This window comes from Xenopus laevis, chromosome 9_10S (assembly GCF_017654675.1).
Source record: "Xenopus laevis strain J_2021 chromosome 9_10S, Xenopus_laevis_v10.1, whole genome shotgun sequence".
In the NCBI taxonomy this organism is placed as follows: domain Eukaryota; kingdom Metazoa; phylum Chordata; class Amphibia; order Anura; family Pipidae; genus Xenopus; species Xenopus laevis.
This window is the reverse complement of record NC_054388.1, coordinates 62775582-62798672: the sequence shown is the minus strand read 5'-3', so window position 1 is coordinate 62798672 and position 23091 is coordinate 62775582.

Sequence of the window (23091 nt, the reverse complement as noted above, 5' to 3'; positions counted from 1 at the left end):
GAGTATACGTGTCAATGAGTATATTACTAGCAAACGAAAGCTCAACTATTTGTGTCTCTTTCGTTGTGTTACACCTAACATTAGTAGCCATCTGATTTTTGCCATTTGTTGCCATCTGATTATATAGAAATATAAGATATATTGGATCTAACTGTCATTTGAATATCTGACACCCAACTGCTGCATGAAGACAGAATGAAGAGAAACAGATGCTGAGAGAGGGATAGTGAACATAAACTTGATTTTTTTCAGAAACGATGCAGAACTTTTAATTGATTATATTTAGAAAGTTTCTTATTTCAGTATGATGAAGCTTATATTAAATTTTCGTGATAATTCCCCTGTTAACGTTTACTATAAAGAAAGTGGAGACAAATTTTCCCACATGCAAATGCAAAAATTTTTGCTCAGATTTTAGTAACAATAAAACTGACCTTTAGAAATATCTGCCCCATAGAATGTGAGGGTCACAACCTGGCATCATATGATACAGCTGTATAGCCCATGAAGCAGAATGGGGATTGGCTGGTCTGCTTCCAAAAATGTAATCTTCCATAATGACACAATATATTGGTATGATTAGCGCAGAGAAACTTGATGTTTTGCCAATAAAAATGCTTCTACCAGTAAAGCCATGTTGCAATCTTGTTTGAGGAGGAGAGTTACAGAACAAAGCCTGTTCATAGAAGGGAAAATATACATACCCTTTGTGGATCTGTGACTTAATGTTAGGTATGGCGAGGTGGGGATGGGTGTAGGGGGGATGAATGATATGGGGGGGGCGAAATGCTAATTTTACACCCTGGCCTTTGGGGCTATAATTACATTACTATTTGTTTCTCTGCATTTTATTTTACTTTACCTAATAATAGGAAGCAGTATGGCAACTACCATACATATTAATATATGTAAGGATTTGTTTGCACAATAACTTAAGCTTGTACATTTTTATAAACATGTATAAATAGGGGATGTTTTTGCTTTTAAAGCTTCAAAGTGTGCACCAAGTCTAGTAACCCACATAGAAGAACTGCTTCCTATAGCAATAATTGGTGGCATCATTATCATCCTTTATTTATATAATGCCAATAAGTTATGCGATGCTTTATATTGGTATGGATTATTAGAACATTTGTTCCAGGTCTAGTAACCTATAGAAACCAACTGCAACCAATAGCAATGATTGGTTGGCATAGTTTATTCGAAATGGAGCAATCTTTGTTGCTATGTTGATTCCAAGGCCTATACCCCATATGGTGTTTCCTTTATTGGTCGTAATGTAATAAAAGTTTCATAGTTTGCTACAGATCTAATATCCTGTAGCAACCAGTAAGCAAGCAGCATTTATTTGAATGCAAATATCTGATTGGTTGTTGAGGGTTACTACACCTTAACATATGTTGCATTTTATTACATTACCTTGTTTGTGTGTTTAAGGGTTATTTTGAAGATGTCCAACAGACTTTGCTCTCTCCAAACCAGTCACTGAAAGGTTAATAAGCTGAAAGCACTCCTAAAGAATTAGCAGATTTCTTTTTCTTTTTTTTTTAGAAAGCAGTACATTTTTAAAATTCAAAAAATAGAGCAAATAGGCTGCCTGATTATTAAGAGGCGCTCAACCTGCTGAGAGAAATTCTTGTTAATTGCTCATCATTAATTTCCTGATTTATTTTCTGAATTTTCTGTGTAACAGTTTCCACCTGTAAAGTAAAATTGTTCAGGAATGTGGGGAATTTCATTCACAGTCTTAATCTAAATAAGAAATGTCAATATATATATATATATATATATATATATATATATATATATATATATTTTTTTTTTTTTTTTTTTTTAATTTTCTTACCCCCCCCCACACAGACTTTAGTTTACTCTAGTGGAATAAATGTATAATTATATAATTATTTTCCTGTAACTAGCAAAGCTGCAGTAACTCTTGATAGAAACTAGGCAAAATAAAGCAATAGGAACATTCAAGATGATTTGACATCTTACTTTTTCCTTTAGTTAAACTATAAAGGGAAAATTAATGTGAAAATGAATTATTGATGGAATAATAAAGTTAGGTATAGTCAAAGGGCTATATTTATCAAAGAGTGAAGTTAGAGGTCGCCACAGTACGTTAGAGTGAAATTCCTCCACTCTCCATTCATTTCTATGGGATTCGAGAGTATTCAATCACCCATATCAATGGGTGAAAGTGAAAAGTTCACCCTTTGATAAACATGCCTTTCAAAATCCCATAGAAGTGAATGGAAAGTGGTGGAATTTCACTCTAGTTCAATCTCTAACTTCCCTCTTTGATAAATATACCCCTATGTCTAGCATTTACATTCACTGAGCAAACAGTTGAAGGACACAAATAATACTACAGATGAGTACCTCATGCCAACTGTTATTAAAAATTAGACAGCAGTTCCATATATTTGAGAGCTTTTTGTACTGAGAGTAACCCATTCCTCACACCACCACCATATCAGCAAAACTAAAATCTTAAAAGGGTTCATGCTTTCCAGTGGTTATAACAGCCACTCCCAGAACCTTTTGAGGTGGAGGAATCTTCTGACCAGTCATGCATTCACACTGATGACCAGAGGTGGCACTAGGTATATCTATCAAACACAGGAACGGATGCTAATTAGATCACAGTTCATACAAATCTCTGTGAAGTTTACAAAAAGGAGGGTGCCTAAATTCTAATTACATGAACATCAATAATGAGTGCACAGCACAGGTAAGTCACAACAGTAGTTTAGTTGAGGATTGATTAGATATCAGTGAAGTCACAATGGGCAGCAAACTTTTGAGACCACACAGATTCTTCTGTAGGGTCAAGTAAGGAATTTGGATTGCTGTCTGAAAGAGAGAGAGAGGCTGACTCATCACACATGAGGATTTTCATACATCCTGCCTTGGATGCAATCAATACATTCTTATACGCGTGGAGGGATTTCCTGGAAGGCTGGATTTGTTACTATCATATCCCTATTAAGTGAAGTCACTTACTAGTGGACAGTTAAATTATCATTAACGCTACATTCTTCTACACTGATCAGTGACATGCATAGATTTTTTATGTAATATATATATATCTATATCCCTGTTTACTTCCAGTTTCCTTTAAAAGGGATGTAAACCTGTAATAAAAACACGGTATAAACATACCCAAATGTAGCAGGGCTACAACTCCCAGCATATGCCAATATATTATGACAGCATGCTGGGAACTGTAGTCCAGAAATATCATGGTTTTGGGCAGTTACATGGCTCGCTGGTTAGCACTAGTGGCAGTTCTGGGTTTAATTCTATTGTCTAGGTTGGTTTTGATTCTTAAGCTGGCCATAGATGTTGAGATTTTTAAAAGATCAGATCCTGATCGTGAGACCACGATCTTCTCAGAACGATCGTACGAATTTACCATCAACTAAAAAGACCAATTTGCCAGGAAAACAAAGGGGAGCTGCCTGCTTGGCCTTGCAAACATAGATAGATTGCACTGGGGCCGACAAAGATTTCTTGACCTGGCCGATCAATTTCCCGACAGATGTCGGCCGAAAAATCGTAAGATGTACGATCGTTCGAATCCCACTAACCGCACGATAATTTGAAGGATCGGTTGGGCTTCCCTAAAATCGGTCGTTCGGCAAGAAGAATCGTCGTGTCTATGGGGAGCTTTACATAGACACAATCTGCATGGTGTTTGTATGGTGTTTGTAACAACCCATGCTGGCATGGACTAACTCCACACAAAGTTAGTATATTAATTTATACCCCTTTTATAGAATAATATTTCTAGCATCCTGGTTCAACCAGGACACAATCTCTAAATTCAGTATTTCAGACCAATATCTCTTAAAATATCTATTTAAAAAGGCATTTATAGGATTTGGCTCTGATACTACTGAACAACCTGATGCTTGTTTGTTTGTATGGGATCAATTTCTAGAAATAGCCTAGTTATCTCCATACCACACTTCCTTAATCTTATTGCTCTCTCCTGCAGAATAGCTCCCTTGATGGCACAGGCCAAAGACAAGACCAAGCAGCTCTTTTCATCCCTTGACGTCTGCTGCTGGCTGATACAGAGATTGGACTAACAGGTCTGTAGCCTGTTCCTGCTCTCAAAGCTTTCTTTGTGTTCATTACACACCTCTCCCCTGGGAAAGGCCATGTTGACAAGTCTGAATTAGCACCATTAATTATTTGACAGGCTTAGGGTATTTAGGTAAATACCATAAAAAGGGGCCGTTTGGATTCCCTTCCATCACCAGTCGTCTCTTTATGGCTCCAAGAAACAAGGACATTTGACCAGCAGTTGTGTTGTCGCAATAAGTCTTAGTTATTGGTAAAGGGTATCTTCCACTTGCATACCTCTAAAGACATAAATGATTGCCTGTACAAAATATTCTCTCTCTACATATTTATATTGATACAGAGAATTGTAGGCCAAGTAAAGCAATATGGCAGCTCTTCCAAAGAGACAGGAGTTTGCTATGTTGCCACACTGTTGGTGCATCAAAAACTCAAGATGTATCTCATACCAGCAAGTTAGTACCACTCCAGAAGTGGCAGAAGGCAGTTTAATGCCAAATGGACAAGGCATCTATGTGGTCTTATTGGCAAGCCCATATTCATGCATAAGCACCCAAGGACCCTTGCCTAGGGAGGTAGCTTTAGGGAGCTAGATATTGGGTTCCTATAAACCACTAAAATAATTTCCATTCAATGGGCCACACATTCTGTGTAGAATGGCCAATGAGTTACCTTTACATCTAGTTAAGGTGAAAAGACAGGTTTGGTCTGTTGGATAGACATTGGGCAGGTAGTGAGTCTACAACATTTGGTAGGAGGTTTAACCAGTTTTCCATTGGTCTGTAATTCATTTATAGCTGTTATCAGTTCTATTAAACAGATAACTATTATGAAACCAACAAAGGTTATAAAAGATTTGTATTGGCTTCCCATATGAACTATATGGGTCATTGGGGGTCATTTATGAACACTGGGCAAATTTGCCCATGGGCAGTAACCCATGGCAACCAATCAAATTGCTGCATTCATTGTTCTACTTGCAGCTGGCTTCAAAAAGCTAATCACTGATTGGTTGCTATAGGTAACTGCCCATGGGTAAATTTGCCCAGTGTTGATAAATGAGCCCCATTGTATTTCTGTAAATTAACATCTCCAGTAGTGTAACTACAGAGGAAGTAGTCCCTGTGGCTGCAGGGGGGTCCAGGAGGTATAGGGGCCCCATGAGGCCCTAATTCGTATAGAATTTCAATAAATGGGGGCCTGAATAATTTTGGGGGCCTGAAAAATAATTTGCTGTGGGGCCCAGTAATATTTAGTTACACCTGACCAATACCTACCTTAATTCTTTCATTTCTATGCTATGCCCCACTGAAATCTATGAATATTTCCTATTCTTGGGTGTTAAATTGCTGCTTACGATGGTCCCTCTTGCATTCTTTATTTTTCCTTCCTTTCCTTCATATCAAACTCACTTTCCAGCTGGCAGACACTGATCAAAGAGACAACATTCAGACCCCTGGGTTGTTTAACAGACACAAGTAGGGGTGGGGCGAGAACAAATAGGACTCCATCACCTGGCTGTGTCCTTACATCTCTTTAATGCTTTTCTTGGAGTGAAGTCTCTTCACTCCTGGGGGTGCAAACTGCTTTGCTTTGGGAATGCGGGAACAATTTTGATGCATCAGACGCAACCCCCCCCTGGTGACCGCAAAAGCTGCTAATATGGAAAAATGCTGCACTGCAGTAAGTAATTGGCCCCCCAATAAGTTTTGCTTTTTTCATGATGTGTTGGCCACTAGAGGGCCCTATTTCATTACAGAGATAAAAACAAACTAAGGGCCTTATAATGAATGCCTGGCATGGAAGTGCTAGAGCAGGGGTGTCCAAAAGGTAGATTGGGATCTACCAGTAGACCTTTAGCTAGTTTTCAGTACATCTAAAGACATTGTCAACAAACAGCTTGCCCAAATCACCCTCCTATTTCATGTGTTTCTTTCAGATATATATTACATTAAGGTTACATAAGAAATAGTAGTATTTTCTCATAAATCATTATTCAAATAATATTTACCACAAAACAGAATGCTAACAATGCTTTTATGGATGTAGATCATAATGGGGCAACATCACTAAAAGTAGACCTCTCATTAATAAAGTATGGGTATTCCTGTGCTGGAGCATTAATGGGCAGGGTTGCCATTAGGAATCACTGGGCCCCTTACTTTGTGCTGTAGAGAAACTGGAATTGCTACTATAAAGTTGCCAGAGTAGACACTAGTCTTTAGGCTTCAAATAAACCAACAGAACAGTGTTTAATCCCATGTATAGCAATGTTATTATTGTGCACAGAATATGAACAATCAAATCTGAAAATGTACACCTACGAAATATCTTACAATTTCTGTGCATTGAAAAGAAACGGAGTGCGGTGCACCATAGGCATTCACTGCCTCCTCTCCTCCGTCCTTGCACCTTAAAAGATTTAATTAGTCGAGTGGGAGCAGAGAGAAAAATAAACAAAAGTAAATCAATAATAAAGCCATCAAAATCTGCGCATTTCATTCAGACTGGCACTGGTATGGAAATGGCACAATATCAGCGGCTCTGTCAACAGTTAAATAAATGGCATTCCAAATAAAAAAGATGGAAATGTAATAGTTTGCTGCTGATGAACTATAAATCCCACAGCATAATATTGTACGTTGGTGTATTATTTTTTCGTGATTGCATTATAATTGTATTTGTTATACTTGTGTCACTCCGCTGTCCCTAATTCACCCCTGATAATTCTGTTTCAGCTTTATGATCCATGAAGAATAGTGACACTGTCAGAAAGGTATTGGCCTTAACAGGCCATACTTAAAATTATACGGACACTTAAGTTACCTATAGGTGATGCTGATCATGTTTCACTGAGAAGTTTGCTTTTTTAAGTAATTGTTATTTTGCAAATGTGACTGTCCCTTCTCAATCTAGTAATGCTAATTGACTACTGCTACACAAATATGGCAGCACCCTTTAAATGAACATGTGGGATCAGAAAGGTAATGTAAAAGCATCAGGTGAATACTTTTATAGCAAAATTATAAAAAGCATACAAAGAAAATGTTATGATAGATGTTAAAAAGGTTTAATCTCTGGTGTCATTATTGTTCATGTCTTAAGCCACATTTGTAAGTACATAGAACAAGGTGCTGGCCAGAGTCTTGTACAATAAGAGGGATTCTTTTTCTTGAGAGCTGGACAAAGTGTTGTATTAATCCATTTCTAATGTTGCTTCTAATGTTGTTGGTCTACGCGCTTTTAGCATGCATTTAGCATTTAATATATACAAGAATGAGGGCCGTTGCAGTTTTTAGTAAACAGTCTAGGTTCAGGAAAGTGATTACAATTATTGGGGTGTGCCTAACATTTTGACTTCCCTCAGCAGTGTCAGACTGGGGGAGCCAGGTCCCATTGGAAAACCTGAGCTAAAGGTCTGTACAAATACAGGATAATATAAGTATTTGCTAATACTTCACTTCTGGGTACTTTTCAAGCAAATATTAGCTAGTGTCATATAAAAAAGACAAATACCTGGGCCTTTGATGAATCATATTATATAGCCTCCTTGTGTACAGTTCAAAATAATTCGTTTTGATTTACTTTTCTATTCTTAATATATCATAGAGGAAGTCCTGGCGGAATGACACAGCATTCTTTAAACTACATTGGCCTTCTGTGTATCTTGTGCATTGCTGTAGAGACCCCTCCTCATTCTAAGACCTTTGCTGGTGGTGACCTTTATGTCATCAGAGCATCTGTGTGCTCCCCCACTCATTCCAAAAAGAGTCGTAGATTCCCTGTTTCTGCCTTTCCCTGCAAGTCTCTCTCTGAATTGTGCAATTTTGCCCCAAGCCCCCAAAGGAGCCAAAAAGAGAAATTTTGCTCTCTGTGCCAAATACAGGATTTGGATTGTGATATTGCCTATTAACCGCCACGAGAAAGGTAACAGATGTTGTTGCTGTTCTGTCTATTGAGGTTTCTCGCTGTTTTCAAAGACGCTCAGCTCAGTGAGAAGGGTTTAATGAAGGAAGTGAGCAGGGGGGAAGTTGAGTACAGTGTAATCTAGGGCTTGTGGCAGTCACAGAGGAATCTGTCTACTGCAGAGACCACATCAGTTTACATAGTCCTCCTTACTGTTTGCATTTCTGAGACAGCAACATAGAGCATGCGAGTCTGATTATTTTCCAAGAAAGGTCGGTTGTCTGAAGGCTTACAGCCCATGTTACAGTATTGCAGACTATGTTTGCGCTTCATATGACGGCTTTCTATATAGTCCTTTGGGCTGATTTTAAAAAATGAACAGCTACTGTATGCCCACTAACACCTGGGCCCACTAGAAGTTTTTCTTGCACCCATTTATGAGCAGGGGTTTTCTTGTTTCTTTAATTTACCTTAAACATGCTTTCTAACGCAAATTTTCTTTAGGGACTGTATTTTTAATGCAGTACCCCTTAAGGCAGGCACTTGTGCTATTTTGTTGCCTTATTCAGTGCGGAACTACCGGGGGAGCAGGTGGAGCAAGCCGGCCAAGGCCCGCACCCCCTCAGGGCCCCCCAGCAGCCCATGCGCCATTAAAATGCGGGCCATGCAGAGGGGGGTGGGGGCCCGGCTGCACGTCACGCACCAGGGTCCGTCCCCCTCTAGTTACGGTACTGGCCTTATTTCTGTAAGCTTTTGTTAGGAATCACTTGATTCCAAAAAGATACTGGTCCTTATAGCGATATATCTGCAGCCAGAAAATTTATTTTTCTTGTATCATCGGCACAATCTAATATTAGAACACCCTAACTTTAGTCTGTGTGACTTGATATATTATAGAATTGAATATTTGTATATAGGGGCCTCTTGGTGTAACTGTACCAGTGTGTCTGCATTCCATATTGTGCAAATGTGCTTAATGCAACTATGTTTGCCAGCTCTTGATATATTTGCTTTTTTTCTTTGAGTCAGTATCTGAATGTGTTCTCTTCTCTCACTCTATTTATTCTTTAGGGTGTGAACTTGTGCAGGTAAATTAAAATATATGCTAAAATAACTGGAGTCAGTTTGTATGGGGAGCCTAATTACTGACTGATGTCAATAACATGTGACTCTCCATAGGAACTGACCCCTGCTATGTTAGTATATATTTTAATTTGGCTGTTTTCCTGATATGTTCAATGACTGGTGCAGTCTATAGAGATGCTGTGTGTAAGGGACTTGCCTGTGGTCTAGTGGGCGTGCAACGGGAACACCTGCTGTGTCCGATTGTTTCCTCCCTGCACGCCGTCTTCTGCGATACTTCCAGGTTCGCTCCGCTCGGAGGTTCTCGGCCTTACCCGGCGTGCCGAAAATGACATGAATGCATTGTTCATTGCCCAACGTAAACATCTAATTTTTAGTTCCTGGGTGCGTTTGAGGGTTCCTGTTCTGTTTTGATCGTGCCTGTTCCTGACCTTGTAATTGCCTGCTGCCTGTCCAGACCTTTTACTCCTGTATTGACTATTCTATTGGATTGTACTGTGAACTTGGTGTGTATTGACTCGGCCTGAGACCCAGAATTATCTCTCGTCTTCTGATTCTGTATTGCTAACCCTGATTGGTATCAACCTGGCCTGTTCCAGATGACACTTGTTCTCCTTTCCTATTGCAACGTTCAGTTCCCTTGCCTGCCGAGAACTCTCTCTCTGGTCCTCTCACACTAAGACCTGGCAGTGCCTGAGTAGCGGAGGGCTCCTCCCGAAACCAAAGGTGGCTGTTAAAGGCAGAAGAGTGAGTCGCGACTGGGATCTTGGAGTTTTGGGGCTGGGACTCCATTCTTAACACTGTGAAGCTGCAAGTCGTGAAACAGACCCAAAACAGAAGAACACTTCTAGCTTATCACAGCTAGCAGAGAATGACACAAAACTGCCACTGCTGCCACCATGTACTTAAAATATGTCTTAGTGTGTCATTATACAAAGGGTTGTAGCAGAAGCTGCTGCCATGAGGCAAGTTGAGAAATTCGCCTCAGGCAGCAGCAGCTTGCAAGTTACCAGGGGCAGCAAAGAAAAACTCTCCTGATAACTTTAAAGGAATTGTTCATTGTAAAAATAAAAACTGGGTAAATAGATAGGCTGTGCAAAATAAAAAATGTTTCTAATATAGGTAGTTAGGCAAAAATGTAATGTATAAAGGCTGGAGTGACTGGATGTCTAATATAATAGCCAGAACACTACTTCCTGCTTTTCAGCTCTCTTGGTTTACACTGACAGGTTACCCTGGTTACCAAGCAGTAACCAATCAGAGACTTGAGGGGGGGGGCACATGGGTCAAATCTGTTGCTTTTGAATATGAGCTGAATGCTGAGGATCAATTGCAAACTCACTGAACAGATATGTACCATGTGGCCCCCTTTCAAGTCGCTGACTAGCTCAGAGTTATAGAGCTGAAAAGCAGGAAGTGGTGTTCTGGCTATTATGTTAGACATCCCAATTTTGAAATCAGAATTCTGCCTCTGCTAGTGCAGAGAGTGTGATTGCACTCTCCACACTAGCAATGCTGCCCTCACTACACCCGCTCAAAATTGAATGCGCCTGGTGCGAGGGGGGGCAGCATCAGAAAGGCTGCCTTAGGTCGGCAAGGAACCCCAAAATGCCCATGGGTTTTAGGCCAAAGAGCACTGTTTATAGGGATAAAAAAACCTATGTCTGCCATCTGCTTTAAAGAAGAGAGAAGAGGCTAGGTTTAGCAGGTCGTGTGGCAGTAGTTCTGTTGTGGTTGCATCTCTTTAATTAATATGCTCTTGCTGTACAACACTCAAAGCATACATAACCAGTATCTGTACACATGACCATAGGCAACTAGGGCCATCTTTATAGGGCTCATTTTTTGCAAGCACAGTGGTCAGCTTGTGCTTTTCCCCACAGTGAGCTGTGCCGAAAAACATTGTCATTACAGATACTTGCATCAAATGTCCTTTTCCACACTTCCATTCTGAATTGGGTGCTGCTGTGCCTATTGACAAGGCAGAAACATTGGTAACCCCAGAACCCCAAAGTTAGAGCTCAGAAACCTATCCAATTAACCAGTCTTGGTCTCAGTACATCTAACCTATATTCTACTGCAAGCTCAAGAACACAGAATCATTTAAGGATTTAAAATATTGCCATTTCCAATTTTCAATTATATTATTGAAAAAAAATCCCGCTAATTTGGAAATTTCCAAAGCAATAACATAAGTGAATATCACAAACTAAACGCTAATAAAAATTATTCACAAAGCAATATGCAAAATAAGTCTGATATGGCAGAGAAGATAACTTATTAGTAATGTTTATTAGTTCTTATATCACCAATGAATGCTGTCCTGGGAAAAACATAACTTGTGTTTTTCCATAAAGTTTAATAAAATCCTATACAGAGCTTATAAAATCTACATCCATAATGCTAGAAGTTACATAGTGAACTAATCAAGGCTGTGTCTGCTGGAAAAACTAATATAAAGTATTACTGTTGCCATCTTGCTCCAGTAGTATACCAGCTATACTCATGTCCCTGTTGAAAGGTTGTTATGCCAACTGCTACTATACTAACTGTTATCTCACAGCCACAGTCCCTTCCCAGGTGCTACTATAGGCACCATCTCTCCCTACTATACCTGCTATCCCACAGTCACAGTCCCTTCCCAGAGACTATTATCCCCACTGCTACTATATGCACAATTTCTCCCTACTATACCTGCTGTCCCATAGCCATAGTCCCTTCTCCCATTGTTACTACAGTAGTAAGGATAACATATTCTGGGAAGATACCCTCTTCATAAATGTAAGTATGTTAAAACTGCTCACTGATACATTCAGCCCCCTGCACTCATAGGCTCCAAGCTGTGCCAGATTTTCAAACCCTATTGTTATTCCCTTGTTGTATGCCATAACGGTTACTGCAAATCAGGTACCTGCCAACACAGATACATTCCTTTATCCTGCAGAATGTCTGCATATATTATTATGGGTACAGATCTTGTGTTTCACCACCAAAAGGCTCATGACTGTACATGCCCTAACTATACATGGAAACATTAGTTTGTGTCTGTTGCCATAGAGGTCAAGGATGAGAGTCACCTGGCTAACCTTAACCTTACTTTCTATTTAAAGGAAAACAATATTTAAAGGAATACTGTCATTGTAATGAAAAATATATTTTTATTCTAACTTGCAATATTTCCTAAAGAAGCATGGTTTTGAAAAAAGTAATGTTTTACTTTTGTTCTCAAGAAGTACTAGTCACTTTTTATTGCTGGTGCTCAGCAGTCTATTTCCTACAACTCATCTGACTGTCTCTACTTCCTTTCTGGCAAAAAACAGCAGCCTTATCTTGATATATGGCAGGGATTATATAATAATAATAATAATAATATAATATAATTCATAATTGCCAGCTGTCTGTAATCTCCAATAATAATAATAATATCTGTCCCTGGAAATGTCTATCCCTCTAAATGTCTCTTGTCGGCAGAACTGGCACTGTGCACAATAATCTCATCATTAGTGATGGGCGAATTTGTCCCATTTCGATTTGCCACGAAATTCGTAAATTTCCTGTGAAATTCGCAAAACCAGCGAAAAATACTGGCACAGGCAAATTTTCGCAGCAAATTCGCGAATTTATACACTGGCAGCGAAACGTGGAAATTTGCCTCAAATTCGCGCCTAATAAATTCGCCCATCACTACTCATCATGTATAACAACAACAAAAAAAAAATCTTCTCATTCTTGTATATATTGCTCTGTAAGCTACAGTTATTTCAAATGGATGCTTAGGGGCAAATTTACTTACCTCCGAAGTTGCGCCAGTGTTGGCTTTGCCGCACTTCGGCACACTTCGACAGGGTGCCGCTAATTCACTAAAATCCGAAGTTGCGCTTAAGGAGGCGAAAGGTAGCGAAGTTGCGCAAGCATTAATTCGTCAAGCAAAGCGAAGTTACGCTAGTGATGCCTAATTTGCATACGGCGCCAAGTTAAAGTACAATGGACGTAGCAACAAATATATTACACTACACAAGCCTGGGAAAGCTTCATAAAATAAAATAGAGTTGTTATTTTGCCCTATACATGTGCCCACTGTATAGTTTAGGTGCCATATGTAGGGGGGGAAGGAGGGTACCCCCAAAAAAATTTTCGATATTTTTCAGCCTATCACCCTTAAAAAAAGTAAAAGATGCCAGCGTTTCTACTCTATTGCACTTCGCCTGGTCTGAGCTGGAGAAGGCAAGTCTGGTGCAAGAGGTAACGTTCAGTAAAATGCACAAGTTAGTGAATAAGCATAGTTACGTCCCTTCGCCATAGTGCAACTTCGTCTGTCTTAAAGGAGAAGGAAACCCCCAGGGCGCTAAACCCCTCCCCCCCTCCCCTGTGCTGCCCCCCCTCCCTCCTCCCCCCTGGCCTACCTGTCCCCCTGGGCAAATGCCCCTAACTTTTTACTCACCCCTCTGCGCAGGTCCTGTCCACGGAGTACGCAGTCGCCATCTTCTCCCACGCGCGTCTTCTTCCTGCTCTGATCGGCGTTTTCTGGCGCATGCGCAGTAGGAACAGGTACCGGTACGGCTCTACTGCGCATGCGCCGAATGTCACGAAGTTTTCCGATTTCACTTCGTGACATTCGGCGCATGCGCAGTAGAGCCGTACCGGTACCTGTTCCTACTGCGCATGCGCCAGAAAACGCCGATCAGAGCAGGAAGAAGACGCGCGTGGGAGAAGATGGCGACTGCGTACTCCGTGGACAGGACCTGCGCAGAGGGGTGAGTAAAAAGTTAGGGGCATTTGCCCAGGGGGACAGGTAGGCCAGGGGGGAGGAGGGAGGGGGGGCAGCACAGGGGAGGGGGGAGGGGTTTAGCGCCCTGGGGGTTTCCTTCTCCTTTAAGGGTGCGATGTAGTGCTAGAGTAGGTCCACTTTGCTAGGAAATTTACGCCAGCACCCGTTAGTAAATCAGCGAAGTAACAAAATAACACTGGTGAATTTGCGCTAGCCGTTTCACGCTTTAGTGAATTCGCCCCTTAGAGCTCAGTAATATTGTTATAACCATGACCATTTAGTATGTCATGTAATAGATGTATTGTTTTCTGTTAGGATCATTTATGTTAGTGAACACTAAGCTACCTGCACTGAGTGGGGGGAGCTCCTAAAGCAAGGGGTCATGTAGGGGCACATAAATGCACATAATAAGCAAGTGCCCCAGCTTGATCATTATTCACATGCATGTGACTTAAAATTGGCGTCAACTGCCCCTACATCACATGCATTTGCATAATGATGAGCTGGGAGACTTGCTTATTATACACATGCATGTCAAATGGCACAAGGCCTCCCTCCCAGTGTAGGTGGCTTAATGTTTGCAGGGCATATTTTTTTTTTTTGGAAGAAAAACTTTCCCCAACTGGAGTCCACACCTACGAAGTCTAATAATATGTGACCTTTAAGCAATCAAAGAAGGAGAAATAAGAATGCTAATCTTAAGCAGAGCCAACAAAACCATTAGGATACATAAATAGTGAAAAAATCTGAACAATGTGATTATATTGAAATATTTTACAAAAATATAAAATGAGTTAATTAAAAGGAGGTAATATATGACAGTATCTGTTTCATATAGGCAAATAATTCTAACATATCAGTAACTATATATACATTTATTATTATTATTATTATACTAGTAAGTCGTGACCATAGCCTGAGGCTTTGGAAGTATTTGTAAATCAGAAATACCCAATATTCACATTTTTCTGCAAAGGCCAGATAAAAATGAGGACAACTCAGGTAAAATTGCATAAAGGGAATAGAGTATGTTGTGTTCGGGTATTGCATCATTTAGCATCACACACCATTAAATGACACCTGCACAGTTCAATGCTTTCGTGCCTAGCAATGCATTCTGTCTAATTAGGAGCTGACATCTGGGTGTACAGTCTCGTGGGCTTTGTCATTTTCAGGAAAGCACAATTAAGGTACAGTAGGTCCGTTCCCTTCAATCACCTAAATCTCTCTATTCAGCGGGCCAATAACAATGCACAACATCTGCCAAGCTGTATGTTTCTGTTCATACTGATACATTGCCCAGGGCATGCCAGAATCCCTCTTCTCATTGACATGTGTGCATGGAGACTTTTCACTTCATGATTAGCACCAGCACTTAAGTAGCTGTTACATTGATTGACCCCTGAGGTAGCCAGTTTGTAATTTGACAAGTAAGGGCTTGAGGTGGAGTGCTAAGCACCCCGAAAAACATGCAGAAGAAGCTCATTAGCGACGAGCACTAGGTATTGGTACTTTTGGTTTAAAGGAAGGAAGGTCTCTAAAAATATATTGCATAAAACAGCTCATACTGTATGTAAATTCCTGCTTCATGTATATAAATATTTTTTTAAATAATATACTTTTTAGTAGAATTTGCTATTGGGTAATCCTACATAGAAAATTGCCATTTTAAAAAATAAGGGCCTAACCCTGGTATCCTAGGATTCACGGTGCACAAAAAGAAATATATACAGTACATGTTAGTACACATGTGCCAATTAACAGTCAGTGTTATGTCTTTTGCTTTGACACTTCTTCCTGTTACAGTTAGAGTTGTAGTATTTCTGGTCAGGTGATTTCTGAGGCAACTCACAGACCATCACACAATGGCTATTCAAGGCAAAAGATGTAAAAGGGCAAAATGTATTTAAATATATATATGCTACTTAATTTGATGTAAACTATCTGTTGCTGAAAGAGGAACTCAGGCTTCCATACCAAAATTTGATAAAGAGGCCCACATAACATATAAACCTCTAATATACCCATCACAGTTACCCATTTCTTCAAAAAGCATGAATAAATGCAATTTTTTATGCTGAAATCCAGCTGGTTAACAATTCTTCTCTTTCTACATCATTTGAAATCCTGGCAGGGAAGGAGGGACTAAAACACTGATGTTACAAATTGGAACAACTTCTCCCTTACTAAAATCACATGTGCAGGGAATTGTGGGGTTTGGAGGATGCAGGCTAAGGACAGTTGGTTGTTGATACAAAGTAACAGTAGTCAGCCAGCTCACAAAGTAGTCAGAAAGATCAGCAGAAGAGCAGGGGGCTAAGCTTAGGGAACTGTCAGAAACCATTAAAAATCATGAAAAGTCTATATATTATTTAACTGATGTATATTGCAAAGTTGCTTGAAATTGTGTTTACTTTTCAAAAAGCTTAAGTTATATTTTTGTTGAGTTCCCCTTTAAGTATTAATTTTGGTGCTATAGTTTTCCTTTAATATCTGTGCAATGCCTGCCTAGGTACACTAAGCAGTAGATCACTTAGGCCTCTTAATTGTATTCCTGGATGTTATCTGAAGCTACAAATCATTAGATTTATCTGCCCGATATGAATGTTGTTTCAGTAGAATACTTGGTCATTTGTAGTTTCACCAGTGGCATTTTCTAGCGAAAATGGGGATGTGTGACTAATCTGTAATGCCAAAAATGTGTATGAAGGCTTTTTCGTCCTGCACCATGAGTTGTTATTTATTGTCCTGCACTGTTACTAGACTACAGAGGAGATACTATTATGTAACAACGCTTTAAGTATCAGTAAACTAATGGGTGCCTGAAAACGTGTTGAACAATGGTATTTTTTTTTTAAAGGCCAAAAATCTCCAGCATAACTTAACAATTAGCAGTGTAGGTCAGCTGTGGGGTGGTCAGTTTAACTTGAATTTGGCTAGATATGGGGTTTAAAGGTATTTCCTGTGATAGATATTCCAACCAGAGAAACTGCGTTTCATAGTATCATAGTATAAAATAATTTTAGAACTGGAGCCATTACATAAATATTCATTTTGTGTGATCTATATTTAAATCTGTTGTCATGTTTGAAACTTTTCTGTTAGGCCTCCTTCCATTTGTGTTAGTGCTCTGCTTCCTGATGTAGCTTTGCTGTTTTAGTTTATACAACTTTGCCATTTCTTCACTGTCCACTTTCACTCATTTAGTCAATTTGCTGTTTTATGTATTGTCATAGTGCACAATACCTGATGACTCTGGATTACTTTAGGATGTAATTAAGTTATGCAGTAATGTAGGCAAGGCTCATTAAGCAATCATAAGATCTTCTTGTACTCATTTTTCTTATTGGTCTCTCAGTTGCCAGACCAGTACAAATTACATACCACTCAATATAATGAAGCCCTCTTCCTTGCTGTGATGTAATTATACAGGGAGGTAACCTTGTAGCTGCAGGAAAACGTGAGAAGGGGTCTGGTTAGGATTACCCAAACAATGCCACCACATTTATATGAAGAAGGATTGCGTATGTGGTGGAGGCAAGTTGATAAATGTTTAAGGTGAAGTTTCTTAATTAAAAGCAAATATTGCATTTACAAGCAAATGATTCATAGGAACACATTTTATCCTCCATAAGTACAAGCTTGTTTGCATGATGTGATACTTTAATGTGTCTTCCTTACATTTACAAAAATAAATTGTGTTATCAGTCCCACCAGTAACCTTAGACAATTAATTTGACCTTTCACTGACTGCCTTGGTTATATTCAGATATATCAAGTAATACAAGACAATCTCAAAATTTACAAAGATCAATATTTTATTGTAGTCTCCCTATTGGACATGAATGGGGGGCCTCCAACAGGTCTATCTGACTAATATCTGTCTAAAAATCAGGCAGATGACAATCAGGCAGGTTTTTGAAAATTTATACAGATGCCCAACTTAAGACAGGTGCTGCTAGCTTGATTATACAATTAACCTCTTGGCCGTTGCTAACTTAGATATATACTTTCAAGTCAGGCGCACTCACCTTTCTCCGTTGATGGCCCAGGTGCTGCACCCTGAACCCGTAGCTTGGGAAGAAACCGTTACTTCACAAAGCTGCTTTAGGCACGCACTCCAGAGACTCCACGGACACGGTGTAAGGCCTATGACTACGTGTGGAAACACACGAAATGTGTAAGGTGATCTGTGGAATAAAGATTATGGTTGTTTGATCTTACATCGTGTCATCTCTGGAGTGCGTGCCTAAAGCAGCTTTGTGAAGTAAAGGTTTATGAAAATCCCATCATCAGCTTCTTTATATGGTCAATGGTCATCTCCTCGATGGCCTGTATCTCCGTTTTTTCCTAATACCTCAACTTCTTCCTACTTTGCTCCATTCCTTCTCAGTTTTGATTTGTATTATGTATTTCATTCTCCTTCTTTCCTTTGCCAATCTACTTCCTTTTCCCCTTTTATTCCACACATTTTACTTCTCATTCCTTCTTTGCTTTTTACAAGATTCTTTCATAACAATCTTCATTTAGCTTTTATTTGTATTCTTTCTTTTACCTTCCAGCATTTATTCTTTCCGTTCCGTTCCCTTTTTTTTATATCCATTGTTTTAGTTGTCATTCTCTATGTTTTGCTTTGTTTTCTTTGATAACATTTGCTAACCTTTTCTTTTTATCTATTGTTCTTTTTGCCATTACTCTATTCCTAAAGAATTATTGTAATAAGAGTAAATTTGAATAATAACTGTACCAGTATGTCTCTATAAATGTGTTCCTTAAACCAATGAGCTTGGAGAAATATCACAAAAAAATTCTACGCTGTTAGAATTTTATCTCTAGATACCAAGTAGTGAATGTATATAGATCTGACATATGATGGAGATAAAGGTGACCTTGATTATGGACATACATAAATGTTATTGTCATGAAGAGACGAGAGAGAGAGAGAGAGAGAGAGAGAGAGAGAGAGAGAGAGAGAGAGAGAGTTAAAAATCAATCTCTAGTTGATAAAACTTTGACGAAAGTAAACACCTTTGACTAAATAAATGATGATGACTCATGTAAGAATCAGTACAAAATACCTGCAGATCAATATTTTTACATGTTAAATAAACACATTTTTGTTGTTCTTGTCCTACAACAGGACTTTTCCAGTGGTTTAAATAACAGAATGGGGAATAAACAGGAAAAAAAGTTTGCGCCCTCGACAATTTGTGGGTGTAATACCTTATGTGCAATACAGGTATACCATACTCTAGTTTGTAAGGACTTTACTTTACTATTATTGTTTGACCTTGAGCATAAATTATATATTTCATCTTATGTTTTTATAATCATAAAGTCTTTGTGCTGGTTTGTTTTTGATGAAATGTTGTGAGTGTTTTTGGCATGAAGCACGAGGATTTTTTCTGTGGATAAAGAGAGGAGGAACCGTGTTGGGTTGGAAGTATTTAAATCTAATCAGCATCATTATAAGCAATGGCCTGTTCCAAAGGGATGGTTTGGGTGCTTTATACCCACCAGCCGGGAAATGTTGTTATTAAAGTATTGGGTATCCTACTGAACTTGATCTCTCCTGATCTGTTTGACGTTTTCAGACCTGCATCACATCAGTAAATATCCAGAAAGATTTGGGAGGCACTGTTTGACGTGAACATATTTTTCCACTGACATAATGTGTGCAATTCTCATAGGAATCAAGTTACAGTCTACATGCGTTTGGTAGCAATTAGGCCCTGCACTTGGCTCTGGGGTTCCTGTTACATTCGCTCGGCCCTGATGTTCTTTAAGCAACAAGCTTATCTGTGCCGGTAACATTTCTTTCTTTTGCAGTTGTGCAAGAAACATATTGTAGTAAATTGAGTTAAATATATAAGTGCTGTAAATAGACTCAGAAACAGTGTTCCATTTATGATATTTGAACATCATTTTATTGCCTGCAGAGACAATTTGTGGCAGTCAGTTACTAAATATCTGTCTGTATGATTCTGGGCACTGAAAGTGTTGGAAAACAATGGCTTTTTCATACTTTCATTTCTTCTTTGCTAACAGCATAAGAAAAAAAAATGCAGCTAGAGGTGCAACATTCATATAGTTACCCAGTATATTTTAAGGGAAAGTTCACCCGGAGCCCCGCCCCCCAAGTAAAGTTAAAATACATTTAAGAAGAAAATCATTACTTAAACCAGGGGTCTCACTACTGGGAATATATTAGGTATAACACACTTTATTTATTCCAAATTTAAAATACACATACATTAAAAAAACTGGACATAGCAGCAATGTGTTAAGTGTAGCATTAACCCATTTGTTCAACTTAAGGTAAAGATAACGCATTTAATTGAGTGCCCGGGTACTGTTAGGGATTCAAAAAAAAAAAAAAAGATTCCCATACAATTAAAGCCAGTAGGTGATAAGTATTGTTCAATCAGAAATTTCTGCCCAATGCCCCAGTTGCCTGCCGGCATAAGCAAACATAAATCATTTCACAAAATTGAGAGCCTACAATGAAGGCAATGAAAGCAACCACCTAGCACTGTGCAATCCTTTAGTCCTCACCTTAACATTGGTGCGAGTCCACTCTGATGCGCATTTTGCACATAGCCTTTTCAAAGGGGATAAATGTCCTCATTTTACAGAAACCTTAAATAGGCTAGATATCCATGCCATTATAATAAACACCTGAAACTGATCCCATCACAATGAGGCTTGGCTTTGTATGCACTAGGGATGTAGCGAACGTCAGAAAAAATGTTCGCGAACATGTTCGCGAACTTCCGGGCAAAAATGCGAACGGTTCGCGAACGTCGTGAACCCCATAGACTTCAATGGGAAGGCGAATTTTAAAAGCTAGAAAAGACATTTCTGGCCAGAAAAATGATTTTAAAGTTGTTTAAAGGGTGCAACGACCTGGACAGTGGCATGCCAGAGGGGGATCAAGGGCAAAAATGTTTCTGAAAAATACATTGTTGACACAGCGCTGCGTTTTGTGCTGTAAAGGGCAGAAATCACACTACGTCACTCAGGTGATGTTTCTGGACACGGAATGTGAAAAAGCTCACACAGCTAGGTGGCACTTGGTTAAAGACTGGGCAAACAATGCCTGCAAGGGCAACGTATACAGTAGTGGATACGGAATATATTATTGCTGCTGTAAAAACATCACTCAGGTGATGTTTACGGACACGGAATTATTATTGTTATTATTTAGACAGAATGTGAACAAGCTCACACAGCTAGGTGGCAGTTGTTTGAAAATGAAGAACACACTGGGCAAACAAATTGAAACAATGCCTGCAAGGTCAACGTATACACTACAGCAGTGGATACGGAATATATTATTGCTGCTTGAAAAACGTCACTCAGGTGGTGTTTTTGGAGACGGTATTATTATTGATATTTAGACAGAATGTGAACAAGCTCACACAGCTAGGTGGCAGTTGTTTGAAGAACACACTGGGCAAATAATGCCTGCAAGTGCACTACTATTGGTGCACTACTATGAAGAACAGCAAACAGCACTGGACACGTTAAAGAACAGTAAGATAAGTAAAATAAAAAAATATGTATATGTATATTAAAAAAAAAAATTACTCTGGTTGGTGCTGAACTACTAGGAGCAGCACACCAGTCCCACTCCCCAACACAGCTAGACTAATAGCACTGGGCTCTTATAGTAGCAAAGTAAAAAAACAAAAAAGAAAATAAAAGCAGTCCTTACAAGGACTATTGGGTTACAGGCAGCAGTCAGCAGATGAGAGATCAGCAGCAGTGCCCACAGCAGCTACATACAGAGCACTGCAGTAGAAGGTAGATTACTAGCCAGCAAAGCTACCTAACCTAAAATGTCCCTCAAATCCCTGCAGAGTTCTGTCCCTACAATACAGAGCAGTATCAAGTAGATTACTAGCCAGCAAAGTTACTATCAACTGTCCCTCAAATCACTAAACAGCTCTCTCCCTACACTATCTCTTCCAAGCACACACAGGCAGAATGAAAAAACGCTGCAGGGCTTCAGTTTATATATGGAAGGGGAGTGGTCCAGGGGGTGTGGGGGTGGTCCAGGAGGGAGAGCTTCCTGATTGGCTGCCATGTATCTGCTGGTCTGGGGTGAGAGGGCAAAAATAAGCGCCAGCTAAGGCGAACCCAAATTGGCGAACGTCGCGCGACGTTCGCGAAAATTCGGCGGACGCGAACACCCGATGTTCGCGCGAACTAGTTCGCGGGCGAACAGTCCGCGACATCCCTAGTATGCACCCAATCATCAGCTCCAAATCAAGTGAGGCTTGAATTGCACACATACATGTGAAATCACTAAACACTCCCAAACCTTCACCAAAGCCCCCCCCCCCAGTTCCACAAGCACACTAACCAAGATGGAAATCACAAATGCTGATATCGATTAAATGTTACTACACCCATATAGGTGGTGAATGCTAAACGAGAGAAAAGGTTCAGCTCCATTTTACTACATCCATATAAGTGGTGAATACTAAATGCGGAAAAGATTCAGAGCTATCTTACTACACCCACTACGTTATTCACCCAGTCATAGTAACTGAATCAAAATGAAGCTTGGACCGCTTGGACCGCATGGATGCACAGAAGGACATCATGAACTCCCAAGTCATCACTAAGGCAACCCGTGCTGCAAGCTCCTTCACTGGAGTCTATGTCACAAATACCAATGTCCAGAGATTACTCAAGTTACTAAACCCATATATTTGGTAAGTACCTATCACGAGGAAATTCAGCACAATCTAGATACATTATCACCCATAACCAAAGTATCTATTTAAATTTTAAAAACATTAATTACACTAGTATTAAAAATAGTCTGTGGAGCAGAGATATTAGGGACAAATGTATTCAATTTTAGTAATACTCATTTTTTGTCCTGTCATGTTTTATGATGGAAATTCTTGCAAAGCACTATGTTTTGTGTACTTTGCACCCTGCCTGTACTCTTCTTTTTTTCATGATTATAGCATGCATTCTCCAGAACTATAATCATGAGGGGTGGGCTGGGGGCATCCCCTTGGATGCTGCATAGGCTGGGGGCACCAATGGACCCAAGGTGCTAGACAGTAGAGAATACTGTGGTGTGCACCTTGATGCCAGTTCTTCATCTGGCACAAGGTGCAGAGCACAGCAAACAGGGTTGGACTGGCATACTGGGATACCATGAATAATCCACATCTTCACAGCTCTCACTGTAAAAAACCCCTTCCGAATATTTAGGCGGA